The sequence below is a fragment of the Saccostrea echinata genome, unplaced genomic scaffold, assembly GCF_033153115.1.
Source record: "Saccostrea echinata isolate AGI-Se365-2 ecotype Australia unplaced genomic scaffold, CSIRO_AGI_Sech_v1 ptg000029l, whole genome shotgun sequence".
Taxonomy (NCBI): Eukaryota; Metazoa; Mollusca; class Bivalvia; order Ostreida; family Ostreidae; genus Saccostrea; species Saccostrea echinata.
In genome coordinates, this window is record NW_026889778.1 from 9,691,418 (window position 1) to 9,700,005 (window position 8,588).

Below are 8,588 nucleotides of genomic sequence, written 5' to 3' on the forward strand. Positions count from 1 at the left end.
CATATGCAATCAATAAATGTATCAACATTTTTATTTTATTATACTTTTTACCCTGCAAACTTCTTAAAAACAGAATAGTAATGATCCATTTAACTGATACTAAGTTAGTGTCACATTGTACTGGTATATCATGTATACTGAACTGTAAATAAGAAACATCTAAATAGGTAAAATCGCGGCATGAATCATTGGATTATGTAAGAAGTGCACTATCTTGTGCTTTGGTATGGTATTAATAATAAATGTTAAACTATCATTTTTTTTCAAATTAACAAAGGATATGCTTGAGTGACTGTATTTTGACTAGCAGTAAAAATAAAATGATTTTTAAGCATTTGAATTATTTTGATTCATGGTCTCTGCAAGTTTAATGATAGCAAATATGTATATTGAACATGGCATCCACATATTGCTATACTGGATGGGGCATAACATTTACTGAATCTTAATCACAACCTTGAAATTTTATGTAGTACATGTACTCTTGGTTTCAACTGGTCAAATGTATTCTTAAATCAGAAAGAATTTAAACAAATATAGGCATAGGTCAGAACTTCATCAATTAGTTGGAAAGTGAATGCACTCAGTGACTATATGGTTTAAAAGAAGCTTGGTATAAATAGCAGGAAAAACTACTTGATGTCCACTGTGAACTTTGTGTCCTCAACAAAACAATATGGAGTATACTATACTATACTTGGTCTTAAGAATAATCTATGTCTGCATTCACTTTTAGGTTAAACTGTTTTGGGCATTGAGAGTTTGTTTGTTGTTTAACGTCCCTCTGGAGAATTTTTCACTCATATGGAGATGCCAACACTTCCCGATGGAGAGCTGCAAATGAGCTATGCTCGGCACTCAGGGCCAATGGGCAGTGAGGGATCTTTTTCATGCCAGCATCTACTGCGACACTGGACCTCTGTTTGTACGAAGGACCGGTCTCTACATCCCACAGTGGGATTCAAACATGTGAGAAAAGGATCAACTAACTTCACGACTCTAGAGCATTGGCTCTTTCCACTGCACCGACAGCATTGAGAGTTAAATGTGGATATCAGAACAAGCTACTCTGGGCTTATACTCTCTATATATTGATTGATTGAATGTTGTTTAACATTCCTCTCAAGATTTTTTCACTCAAATGGAGACACCACCACATGCCGGTGGAGATCTCCAAATTTTGTCCTATATCGGCACTTACGGCCATTGAGCATCGAGGGATTTTTTTCGTGCCAGCACCTACTGTGACACAGGACCTCGATTTATACGGTCTCATCTGAAGGACCGGTCTCCCCATCCCACAGTGGGATTTGAACCTGCGACGTAAGGATCAACTCCTTACTTCGCTACTCTAGAGCAGACGCTCTAACCACTGCGCCACTGGGGCAACTACTCTCTATTTAAGTCACTTGTGCAATGACTTTAGTTTAATTCAAAGTTTTGTACTGATCATGTTGAGTCACATTAGCACAAATATCTTTCTGCTGACCTTGACTAATGACCATCCGCAACTATTCTGGTTGGAAACAATATGTTAATTAATGCATAATAAGTGAAATTACTATGAAAGAAAAATGGTCTACTTAAACCACAAGTTATATTTATAAAAAATATACACTGGTCTCCTTAAGTCATATGAGAGAAACATAAAATATTAAGGAGACCATTTTTTTCATATATTTTTAGGAGGCATTTATTATGAAAAAATAAACCAAGAGTCGACTAAATGGTGTTCTATAGATCTTTGATCTGGTATTTCTTTTTAGAAAAAAGCAAATTTAAAAAATTTGTATATTGTCTCCTTAAGCCATATATAATGGTCTGGTCTCCCTAGTCCTTAAATCAGAGTTATATATATATATATATATATATATATGAATTTTCAATATATATATATATATATATATATATATATATATATATATATATATATATATATATATATATATATATATATATATATATATATATATATATATATATATACGAGGGGTTATCAAAAAGTTCGTGGACTAGCGTCATAAAATTAAAACCGCTTTAGGTACATCAATGAATTTTTACACATTTAGTTAGCATCATCTTTTCTATCTACAGAATAAACCATAAATCATAATTTTTATTTTTTAATAAATTGTTAGTGTTTTTGTAAGCAAAGGTATGTCCAGGCGGCGCAACCTCTAATATGACGTTTTTTTCTACCTGAGTGTAACTGAGAAAAACTCTTTAGATATGAGTATTTGTCATCAAAAAATCTCGTTAATTCAGGCATGTGGTACGACACATTTGTTCAGTAAAATTTTGCAATTTTTACCCCATTCTGTAATTTCTATGAAATTTTATCGTAAATTTTATATGGAGTGTCCAAACAATTATGGGCTTGAAAATAACGTCAAAAAGGGGGAGGGGTTTCTTTTTCAAACACTCTATAGAGTTTCGCTCCTGGAAAAACTGGTATTGACCTAAGGAATGTTTAAACTGGCTACAGAAAAATAAAATGCATCCAGAGTACTTGTTTTTAATGCCCAAAAAGATTCAGAGAGATGAAATATGCACAGTTAGTGTCGATTTGTAGTCAGGGTGTCAAAAGTCAGTCACATCGAAAAGTGACGTTGATCATGTGTGGTAGAAATTGAACTCCAACAAGCTAAGTATTCTGGCATAATCAGGTGAGGATCTTTCCCAATATAAAGATCCATTTACAAAATTATATGCATTGAAAACAGCTGCTCATGACATTATAAATTCATATAAATAAGACGGGTTTAAGTCCATACTTAACTCCAGGTAATCTCATCAAGATAATTGTATGAGGTAGAGAGAGCGGACATTAAGAAACAATGACGTTAAGCGGACGTCATGACACTAAACGGCGACAGCGCCGGGTGATCACATAAAGTCTTTTTAATTTTAGAATAATTTGGCAAATTATCAACGTATCAAGCTAAAATTTTCAACATTTCTTAAACTTCTGTTGTTTTATGTTCCGCATAAATTTTGTAAGCAAAGACTACATATTATTAATTTTATCGCGTCAGTCCACGAACTTTTTGATAACCCCTCGTATATATACATGTATATATATTGAAAATTCAATATTTAAAGATCTGTGAAATCTTTAATAGTTAATGGTGGAAATAAAGACTTTCCTGATAATATTCAAAGTATTGAGCTTTAAATGTAGACTGTAGCAACTTTTGTTTGACCAAGTTGTGGTCATGGCTGTTGTTGAAAAAAATGTTATACCATGTCAGGAGTGCAAGAGAAAAAATATAGTGTTGCCAAAAAAAAAAAAAAATCCATTTTAAAAATCTGAAAGACAATTAAGTCTAAAAAGAATTTCCAAAGTCTAAAACAGTAGCTGATATACAATTAAAAATTTAAAACTGGTATATAAATCACTAGCAGCATTAGTGAGAGTCAAGTATCTGCGCATACCCAATAATGTCAGGAGTGCAATATTTGATGTTTTGCTCCCCAGCATGAACAATCTTTTATCAGTATATGATTCTCCAATTTTTATTTTGGAAAATATAGACACAAAGAACATCTTTAATGAATAGATTTATCAATTACAGGGTATGTCTGTGTTTCAGATTTATATGTCCATGGCCAGGAGTGCACACATATTTTTTAAAGTTTCAAGTTATATGATGAGAAGATTTCTACTCATGCTAATTTAAGAAATATTCTTTAATTAATAATGATCTATTTTAATAATTTAGGACTAAATTATTGACAATTTTATTATTAAAATCCTTCTCTTTTTCAATTTTATTAATTCAGATGTGTTTTTATCTTTTCTTTGATTTTATTAAGAATGTGAAAAAAAAAAAACACACTGGAAAATTGTTATAAAGTTCAAGTAATTCCACCTCAACTTCACTGAAACAACAGAACAAGTTCTGATATAATTTTTGCTTCACAATTCTACTTTAAAGACTCCAATGCTCTTGGTCAGGAGTGCAACAAATATGATAGAATTATTGCTGATCAAATATGTATAAATATAAAGAAAAAAATGATGATAGAATGTTTCTGGTTGAACTCAGTTGCTTACAGTGTTTGTCCTGTGAAGGAAAATATGCTATAAAATATATTTTATCCTCTAAATATATATTTTAGCTAGTGTTATGACATAAGTAGAGAATACTCCAAGATATAAAGTCAAGTTTATTATACTTTCATGTGTTTTAATCATCAATTATTGGACTTTAAATATTGAACAATTTCGTTACCACTTGATGTTGCCAACATTTTTTGTGTTCTGTGGTTTTACTTTTAAATTCTACTGCAGTCCGGAGTGCAACAAAACTGTTTTATAATTATCAATGATCTTCATATATCTTTACTAAAAATAAATTGAAAAAAATGTTTGATGCTATTTGATGTTCAAAACACTATGTCTATCAACTAATTACATACATTTTACAGTCAATTCAGAGAATAGTCTTCATCACTTAATGTATATTTTTAAATACAATGTATATATATTACACATTGCAAGTTATCATGTCTTGAAATCTTGAAAATATGAAAAACTTGCCGTTAATGATAAATATCAAAACGACGCACTGATTTACAAACTAAGAATAGGTTATTGTGTGTTATAATTTTTAAAACAATGTTAAATAAAATCGAATATCAGAGGTCAAGAGTGCAACACAATAATGTAACAGAGAGTTACTTCAAAATCTTGTATTTTTTGTAAGAAAACTTGTATGTCAAAATTCTCTTTTGGCTTAAATTCAAAGAAATGACCAAAATGGACAAAAAAATGATTTGGGAGTTTTTTGGGTTTTTTTTTTATTGTTTCATATTTCTTTCATATTAAAACTTTTCTAACCAGAATTGAAAAAAATAATGTAAAATAACAATCAAAACGCTAAGTTTTTTCCACATATACAAGAGAAGAAACTCAAGGGTAAGATCTAATCATTTATATCCCTGATACCATTTGGAAGCATAAAACACTATAATTTCTTTTGATTATGTAATTTAGAGAGTCTTTTAGGATATAGTGATATTTTCTTTTTTCAAATAAAGTTTTACCACTTAAAATTCTGAAACTTGTCTATTCTAATGCAACTTCGAAAATTTTAACTAGAATGCATTTACAATACGATGATATAAGTGAAAAATATGTAATGGGTACATGTAGTTGAATTTTTTCAAAAAAATTCAATTTGGTGGTCATTTTTTTTTATTCACCCATAATCAAGTAGATGAAATGCAACACAAATTTAAACTTTCTGTTCACAGGCTACTGCAAATACGAACAATCTTCCCTCAGGAAAACAAAAAACTTCATAATCATAATTACAGACAAGCATTCAGAAATTAAAAAAAAAAAGTTTGTTGACGCACGCCACAACAGTTGTTTATGAAAAAAGAAATCCATTTTCATATAATTGTGCAGACAAGTCTCGTTATTTATTTTTTTGAGGTCAAGTATTTGTAATGTCGGAAACAAAATTATCCTATATTTCAACACTAACATTTTCTGCCAAAAGAGCATCATCATAAGCATCTACAGTGGTATAGGATTTTGTGATATGATTGTTTTTTAAACTGGACTGTGGGATTGAAAATTTCTTTGTCGAGCCCCCCCCCCCCCCCCACAAAAACATCGCATTTTAAAGTCTTCTTCATATTTATGGGTTTTTTTGCCTCACTGAACATTTTTTGGCATTAAATGTGGGAAGATCTTCATTGCTATCCACAGTAGCGTTGCAGAGTGGGCAGCTGGTGAGAGCTTTACATGCAGCAGACGCAACTCTAAGTTTCACTTTCTTCTCCTCAAGATCCTACTTCTATACATTAGCCACTGAGCCAATATCTGCAGTTGGTATTATATTGGCATCAACGGAAGTTGTGATAAACTTAGTATCATTTCACATACGTACGGTAATAATTTTGAAAACTTAATTTTTTCCAAGCTCAATTTGTTGTGTATGTTCTTCCCAAGCTGTCAATTTGATAGAGTCTGTTTTGTCAGCAACAACACAATCCATTTTCTTTGAAATCTTCTTCGTGCCCTCTATGACATTTTCTTCTCCCACATCTGCTACTTTGACCAGTAAATGAAGTTGAATTGTAGAATTAAGAAAATAACCAGATCATGATCAGACTGTGACTCTTTTTTTTTTTTTGGAAGGTACGTAGAACAGAAGCACTTGGACTTGAAACTGTGGAAAACAGCAATAAAAAAGATATGTTTGTGAAACACTTATGCATCCCTTATAGTGTGCACAAGCCTTTATTATGGACAATGTACATTATGGGCAGTGTACATGGAAATGAAACTGACCTTTTGAACGTAAATCAATAGGGGTCATCTATTGGTACTATCTGAGGTGCATCAACATCACATTTTTGGCAAAAACACGTTTCTCATGATATATAAGTTATTAATTAGTTCAACTTTTGCAGAGATAATGAAACTGCAAATACATGTAATTGGAATTTTTCTAAGTCCAAAGGGCATAACTCTGTCAAAAATCCTCGATCATACCCAAAACAGAACTTGAACTAGATATGATAAATCTGTATACAAAATTTCACTTCAGTATGTGCAACCTCTGCGAAGAAAACGAACGGAAACTGCAAGTAAATGGAATTTTTCTAAGTCCAGTGGGCATAACTCTGTAAAAAATTCCTCGGTCGTACCCAAAACAAAACCTGAAATAGATATTCTTATGATAAATCTGTATACCAAATTGCAACCTCTGCGAAGAAAATGAACGGAAACAGTTGGTGGACCGACGACAGACTGACCGAACGACAGACAGCAGCAAAGCAATATGCCTTCACTTCTTCGAAGGGGGGCATAATAAAATTATGATCCTTGGTTAAGTCTCTTTCGCATCAAATTAAATTGCAGTTCGACATAAACTGTAGTAAGAGTTGTGTTTAGAGAGAGTTTACAGAAATTTTATTTTTAGTAACCAGAACTTCAGCAGAGCTCTTTACCATATTCTACAGTTTTCAGTAATTTTAATGGTATCCCTCTGTAATTTGAGCTTTTCAGGCATATTTATTGCTGGTAATACATTGTTTTTATTTTCTCATGTATATTTGAAAATTTTGAGATGAAATTGATTTTTATTGTTAACTTAATAATTGTTTTGTTAGGATGTATCAGCATTAATGGCAATCTGAATATCTATACATCAGTATAAATAAGGTTTTTAAGTATATCCCTATCACTGATAAATTATCAAAATGACATCGAAAGAATAAAAAAATATGGGACAAAACACAGAGGTGCAACTTTGAGATGCCAATCGGTAATCTGTATTTAATACAAAAAATCTGAGATAAAACATGGAATTTCCATAATAGTAAACAGTTTTGATTTAGGAGGAAATGCATTTTGAAAGAAATTCTTTGAAATGTCCTTTTTTTGGTAACCATGGCAACACCCTTCATCAAAACCAAGAATTAATAGGCAGAGTTATGCGAGTACAGTCCAGTTGTGCAGTGCCTGGGAAGGTCAAACATTAAGTGGGGCCATTTTGAAATTTAATGGGACGAGAGGAAACTGTAGGAAAAGAAGTTTTTTTGAAGGGATTTGATCATTTCCTAAAAAAACCTCTCTTACTCTTACAGTATCTTACTGAAGTTTATTTTTGTACCAAATAATAATGAAATTAAACCACCATGTATGAGTAGCATTTTGGAAAATTGTTTACGGACAGACTGACACTTTACAATTGCAAAAGCTCTGCTGCTTTCTTACCAGCTTAGAAAAAAATAATTGAAAGAAAATTGAAGGATGTCTTTGTTATCTACGGAAGCCGGTAGGTGCCAGGAAGAAAAATATTTTATCTGTCGGCCGCCAGATATTTATCTGGCGGTCGCCACATAAATTACTGGCGGCCGCCAAATAATTTTCTGGCGGCAGCCAGATAAAAAGATCTGGCGGCCGCGAAATAACTTATCTGGCGGTCGCCAGAAAATTATCTGGCAGCCGCCAAAAATTATATGGCGGTCGCCAGATAATTATTTGGCGGCCACCAGTTATTTATGTGGCGGCCGCCAGATAATTATTTGTCGGTCGCCAGATAAATATCTGGCGGCCGCCAGATAAAATATTTTTTCTACCTGGCACCAATCGGTTTCCGTAGTTATCTATTTAGATTTTATAATTTGTGAAGAGGTTTAACTTAAATGATACATGTACCTTGGCATACTGTGGTTTGTTTGTTTTATTATTTTGCACTGTGTCTTTTACTTGCTGTGGTGGGTCGAGTCGAAAATTCAGTTTTTTTGGTGATGAAGTGATATTTGTTATGCCCGTGATTTTGACGTCAAAAGACAAAACATCCTGGCTTGTTTCTGCTGATAACTTTTCAGCTTCAAGGGTTTTCTATTAAATAAGAAATCTTCAATTGATTTAATAAACTACATAAATATTTAAGGACATTGGAAAGGCAAGGCTTTTCGGAGAAAAAAAAGTTTCAGGACATAGCTTTTTTCACTTATAAAACAGTCATTGAGAGTCATCTCCCATGTAGAATTCTCTAAGCGGTGAAAACCAAAAAAGCCTATGTTACTAAGGTAAACTTAAAGTAGGTGCGCTTCCTTGA